Raw genomic sequence first — 6884 nt, 5'->3', positions numbered from 1 at the left:
TTCCGCCAGCCTTGAGAGGTTCAGCCTGGTTGCCACATATCAAGGAGCTTTACCCCATTTCAACCGGTTTACCACAGTCTGTGTTTCCACAAGGTGGATCACAGTTCATTGGAGGGTCAATAATAGGGACAGTAACACCCCTGACATCCAACTCGACAGCTGGTGGATCAGCCTGGCACAGCCGCTCAAAGTAACCGGCCCAGCGGGCCTTCACTTCGGACTCCTCTGTCAAGAGCCTACCACCCTCCACTCTCACTGGAGTACACCGCGAAAGACGGACTTGGAGGAATGCAATGCGCGAATTCCCCTGTAAGCAGGACGAGAATCACTTGACCACAGGTGATGCTCTACCCCCTCACAGATTCCTCACACATAGGCCTACTTGTCCACCCTTCATCCACGTACAGTTTTACGCCTCAGCTCCCTGAACAGCTCAGCTCTGCCAGTCAGCCTGGCCCTTCAACTCTGGTCAATGGTATCCAGTGTCCCTTGAGAGACAAAATTCTTCTTCACCCTACAGTGAGTTTGAAGACTTCCACCGGCAACATCAAGGATGGTGGTCTTGAAGACACTCCACAACTCTTCAGGATTCTGAAAACACCCTGGCCCAGAAATCACCACTCAGCCTGTTCGCAAACTTCTCAGCTACCCTCTCATCCTTGAGCTTGCCACCATCCAGCCAAGGCTGGGATGGTACCATTCTCCTGGATTTAAGTTGTAACTTCAGAGTTTCTACAACAAGCCTGTGGTCACCTTTGAGGAACTGAGCACTCCAGTGGTCCTTGCAGTTTTGGATCATCCTCCTGCAACCACCAACTAGCACATGGTCAATCGCCTTTGCCACACCACCAACAATGGAATACCAAGTCCAGCGATGTGCCTGTGGGTGAAGAAACTATGGACCAGCCTCCCTAAGTCCATGACTTCTTTAAAAGTCAAGGAACTTGGTGCTATTCAGGTTCACAGTTCCAGAACCATGGGTACCAACACATCTCTCATAACCATCCCTTTCAGTTCCACTTAATGCATTGAAATCCCCCAAGACGAGAAGAGTATCGAGCCTGGAGCACTGATCAACCACAGAATCGAGTGCGGCATAGAATGCGTCCTTCATGGTGAGATCACTCTCCTCACTCGGAGCATCTCCAGAGAGCAAGGAAATGACACGCACGGAGTGATGAATTCTTCATCTCATAATACGCTCATTGACCGGTGTTACCTCAATTATCATTGGAGTCAGCTTATTGGACACAGCTACAGCAACTCCTTGGGTATGGTAGCCATCAGAGTGACCAAACCAACTGTAGGTGTGACCACCCACCATGATCTCGCCGCAATCCGGTCTCCGAACCTCAGAGAGAGCTGCAATACCGATGTCCAAATGCTTGAGCTCAGATGATAACAGAGACAGGTGATCATCCTCTCTTTGGGATAGAACATTCCAGGCACCCACCCGAAGGGACGCCTCTGGTTAATCCAAGGAGACCGCCGTCTGGTGGACAACATCTCAGCACCACCCCAACACAGACGTCCACAATATGACCTGTGAAGGTTACCCTGTGGTTTTCCTCCTTTCATCAAGGAATGGGGGTTCCAAAAGCTTTGCCCCAAATCCCATCATCTGGTGAGCTGCCCTGCGACAGGCTGCTGCACAGGAGGTACTCTCACGGAGTGGGTTTTCAGATTTTTTGTGCAATGAAGGGTTTTACGGTGGCCGAAGTGCAAATCCTGCCACCAACCTAATAAAAAGTAACCCAACTGCAGGAGGACGTCCACACACACAGTTGGGCACTCGATATAGATGGTCGTTGGCTCACAAGGAGCTCTTCCGCCCTTTGACAGGTTTTGTTTTTAATCCTGCTGGGTGTCCATATAATTGCTACAGACAGTACTAGGCAGTGATCTTCACTATTTTTCAGAAGGAGGCTACTTTTGCCGATGAGGCATCAGTGTGAGAGCCGCCACACCACCACCTGCAAGACTCCAAAATGGCTGCTGTTAGACCTCGCCTTCACATACTCTTTTTTTTCCCATTGTGGTAAGTGGGCTGCAAGCATAATTGTTTGCCTACTGCCATCTACTGATGAAGTTACATTACTTTGACGCATCGCATTGGAATACTCATTTGAACACATTGAGTCAATTTGATAGCATTTATGGCGGATTATGATGGGGTGTTTTTACATTTGTGTATTATCAGCCGCACATCAGGGGCCCCACTTTCGACCACCAGGGTCCACCAGTAGCTCGTGGGCCACGCAATGAAGAACATGGACCGACGGTATGCTGATGATGCCACTCTGTTGGCAGAAAGTGAAGAGGACTTGTGGAAACTGCTGCAGATAGTGAAGAAGGAATGTGAAAATGCTGGTCTTTATTGAAACCTCAAAAATATTAAAATCTTCTCACCTGAGAAGGTCGATGTGTTGAAAAGGGGTGTGCTCCATGATTCATTAGCTTGTGGAGCGCTCGCCAAGTGGCTTGCTTGAATATTTAATGTCATGTTACATCAGGTCATTCGAAGGATCACACCATGATTGACAGTATAACATGTTAGATCAGGTCATTGGAAGGATCAGACCGTGCATGACATTATAACATGTTTTATCATGTCAATGAAAGGGTCAAACCATGCATGACATTACAACATGTTAGATCAGGTCATTGAAAGGATCAGACCGTGCATGACATAACATGTTAGATCAGGTCATTGAAAGGATCAGACCGTGCATGATATTATAACATGTTAGATCAGGTCACTGGAAGGATTAGACTGTGCATGACATTATAACATGTTAGATCAGGTCATTGGAAGGATCAGACCATGCATGACATTATAACATGTTTTATCATGTCAATGAAAGGGTCAAACCATGCATGACATTACAACATGTTAGATCAGGTCATTGAAAGGATCAGACCGTGCATGACATAACATGTTAGATCAGGGCATTGAAAGGATCAGACCGTGCATGATATTATAACATGTTAGATGAGGGCATTGAAAGGATCAGACCATGCATGACATTATAACATTTTAGATCAGGTCATTGAAAGGATCATACCATGCATGACATTATAACATGTTAGATCAGGTCATTGGAAGGATCAGATCATCCATGACAGTATAACATGTTAGATCAGGTCATTGGAAGGATCAGACCGTGCATGACATTATAACATGTTAGATCAGGTCATTGGAAGGATCAGACCATGCATGACATTATAACATGTTTTATCATGTCAATGAAAGGGTTAAACCATGCATGACATTACAACATGTTAGATCAGGTCATTGAAAGGATCAGACCGTGCATGACATAACATGTTAGATCAGGGCATTGAAAGGATCAGACCGTGCATGAAATTACAACATGTTAGATCAGGTCATTGAAAGGATCAGACCATGCATGATATTATAACATGTTAGATCAGGGCATTGAAAGGATCAGACCGTGCATGACATTATAACATGTTAGATCAGGTCATTGAAAGGATCAGACCATGCATGACATTATAACATGTTAGATCAGGTCATTGAAATGATCAGACTGTGCATGACATTATAACATGTTAGATCAGGGCATTGAAAGGATCAGACCATGCATGACATAACATGTTAGATCAGGTCATTGGAAGGATCATACCATGCATGACATAATAACATGTTTTATCATGTCAATGAAAGGGTCAAACCATCCATGACATTATAATATGTTACATCAGGTCATTGGAAGGATCAGGCCATGCATGACATTACAACATGTTAGATCAGGTCATTGGAAGGATTAGACCATGCATGACATTACAACATGTTAGATCAGGTCATTGGAAGGATCAGACCATGCATGACATTATAACATGTTAGATCAGGTCATTGGAAGGATCAGACCATCCATGACATTATAACATGTTAGATCAGCTCATTGGAAGGATCAGACCGTGCATGACATAAAATGTTAGATCAGGTCATTGGAAGGATCAGACCATGCATGACATTATAACATGTTAGATCAGGTCATTGAAAGGATCAGACCATGCATGACATTATAACATGTTAGATCAGGTCATTGGAAGGATCAGATCATCCATGACATAACATGTTAGATCAGGTCATTGGAAGGATCAGACCGTGCATTACATTATAATATGTTAGATCAGGTCATTGAAAGGATCAGACCATGCATGACATTATAACATGTTAGATCGGGTCATTGGAAGGATCAGACCGTGCATGACATTATAACATGTTAGATAAGGTCATTGGAAGGATCAGACCATGCATGACATTATAACAGGTTAGATCAGGTCATTGGAAGGATCAGACCATGCATGACATTATAACATGTTAGATCAGGTCATTGGAAGGATCAGACCGTGCATGACATTATAACATGTTAGATCAGGTCATTGAAAGGATCAAACCATGCATGACATTATAACATGTTTTCTCAGGTCATTGAAAGGATCAAACCATGCATGACATTATAACATGTTAGATCAGGTCATTGGAAGGATCAAACCGTGCATGACATTATAACATGTTAGATCAGGTCATTGAAAGGATCAAACCTTCCATGACATTATAACATGTAAGATCATGTCATTGGAAGGATCAGACCATGCATGACATTATAACATGTTAGATCAGGTCATTGAAAGGATCAAACCATCCATGACATTATAACATGTTACATGAGGTCATTGGAAGGATTAGATCATGCATGACATTATAACATGTTACATCAGGTCAATCTAATATGTTACTCAATCATTCACCTGATGATGGAGATTTGGAAACCATGCCTCACCATTCTAAATTTCCAAAAATCTAATTTACTTCCATGAAGGTGGGTGGGGGGCAATATCGCACGTCATTAAAAAAAGACCCTTGGGGAGGGGGGATGTTGTTTTGTATTAACATTAATATTACTAGAAGTACCTGCTCCCTCCGGGAGCCATCAAGGGGGTCAGGTTATTATATTTATGCCTATTTTACTCCAAGGGCTCCCAGGATTACACACCCAAAAAATGGTTGCGATCATTTCAGCCGTTTTTGCGGTACCTGGGAACAGACAGACGGACAGACGGCGAATCATTGTAAGATGCTATTATAATTATTGGTGTTGTTATGCCTGGTGTTGGCTTCACTGTTGAGGTAGCTGGCTTAACATTTGGGCCAGATGAGGTGGGCAACCAAATTACCGATTATCTCTTCCTCATTGGTCTTGGGGGAGGCAGGCTGTCTTTATTTATTTATTTACTACCTACGACACTGAAGGTGAAGGAGGTTATGCTTTCACCCCTTTCTGTTTGTTTGTTTGTGTGCAGAATATCTCAAAAGGTTGTTAAAGGATCCAGATAAAATTGTTGGACAGGTTGGGTGTGTGACAAGGACGAACCGATGAAATTTTGGTGAAGATTCGGATCCGACTACTAGAATTTGTAAAGATTTTTCACAATTGAGAGGTCGGGCCAAAAATTATATCTAGCACGATATCTCAAAAAGTTGTGGACGTATTCGGACGAAACCTGGTGGACATGTTGGGTGTGTGGCAAGGAGGAATTGATTCGATTTTGGTGAAGATTAAAATCCGGATCTGGATCCAAGAATTAATTAATTTTGAAAGTGATTCTTCACCATTGAGAGATAGGGTAAAAATGATATAGTTCTGTATAGCATGATATTTCAAAAATGTATTGGGCCAGATATGTTCTTGTGGATCAGGCATTACGTGGTGGAGGTGTGCTCTCTATCGAGTGCCCTTCTCGTTTGAGAATTGTTTTGCATGAAGTCAGCTTTGGCGAAGCTGCAATATCCTATCCAGCTTGCACTGACCTCACGATTCTGCTGCTCGGGAAGCGAATGCATGATGACATCAGCGCTGTGGCTGTGCGCTCCGTGGAGGGGAGGGAGGGAGCTTGGGTGGTGACTTCGAGAGACAGATGTGTTTTTGCACCACCGCAATCACGTAGTGTGTGAACAAATAGCGTTGCTACTTATAAAGGTATCACAGAAGAAGCTGCAAAAGTGAGGTCTTGTTGACAGGTACATTTTCGTCTCTCTCTCTCTCTCTCTCTCTCTCTCTCTCTCTCTCTCTCTCTCTCTCTCTCTCTCTCTCTCTCTCTCTCTCTCTCTCTCTCTCTCTCTCTCTCTCTCTCTCTCTCTCTCTCTCTCTCTCTCTCTCTCGCTCTCTCGCTCTCTCGCTCTCTCGCTGAGATCATCATAGCAGCTTCACAAGTGTCGGGTTTCTTTTTTGAGACAAAATAGCAGGAAATGCTACAATCACAATTGTGGATGTGTTCTGCACAAAATCAATGACATCATCATTGCTCAACACCAGTTGGGTGGTTTAGTTACAGCAACATGCTCATAATAAACCTATTTATATGGATGAACGATCCTCCTTGCACCACCAGGCACACAAGGCTGCCGAGGGAGTTTCATTTGCGTGGAGGTGCAATCCTGGACAGGTCACCACCCCAACCCAGGATGCTGTGTTGGTTCACTCCTCGTTCGCTGGAACTCTTTTTACCAACCTTTGAAGGATGACAGGCTGAATCAACCCTCCTGGTACTCTTTTAGCATGGCTGGGACTTAAACTCAGGATCTTCGGATCCTAAACCAACTGCTTTAACCAGCAAGCCACCACTAAACTAATGAACCTATTACTGGTTCACAACATAACACCTTAAGTTTCTACTGTTGTAGAATGGTCAACCAATGGATGAGTTGGCATTTCGTTTTGGCAGTAACGATGCATCCCAATTTAACTTGTAAAGAAAGACAGGGCAGAGAATTTTTTTGTTTTCTTTGTTTAGCCAAGTTATTTGTTTTTAAACTTCCATCTGGATTTTTGTCTTGCATTGCTTGCCACTCATTT

This window comes from Eptatretus burgeri, chromosome 13 (genome assembly GCF_056783735.1).
Source record: "Eptatretus burgeri isolate ZD-2024b chromosome 13, Ebu_testis_v1, whole genome shotgun sequence".
In the NCBI taxonomy this organism is placed as follows: Eukaryota; Metazoa; Chordata; class Myxini; order Myxiniformes; family Myxinidae; genus Eptatretus; species Eptatretus burgeri.
Note: the sequence above shows the minus strand (reverse complement) of the source record.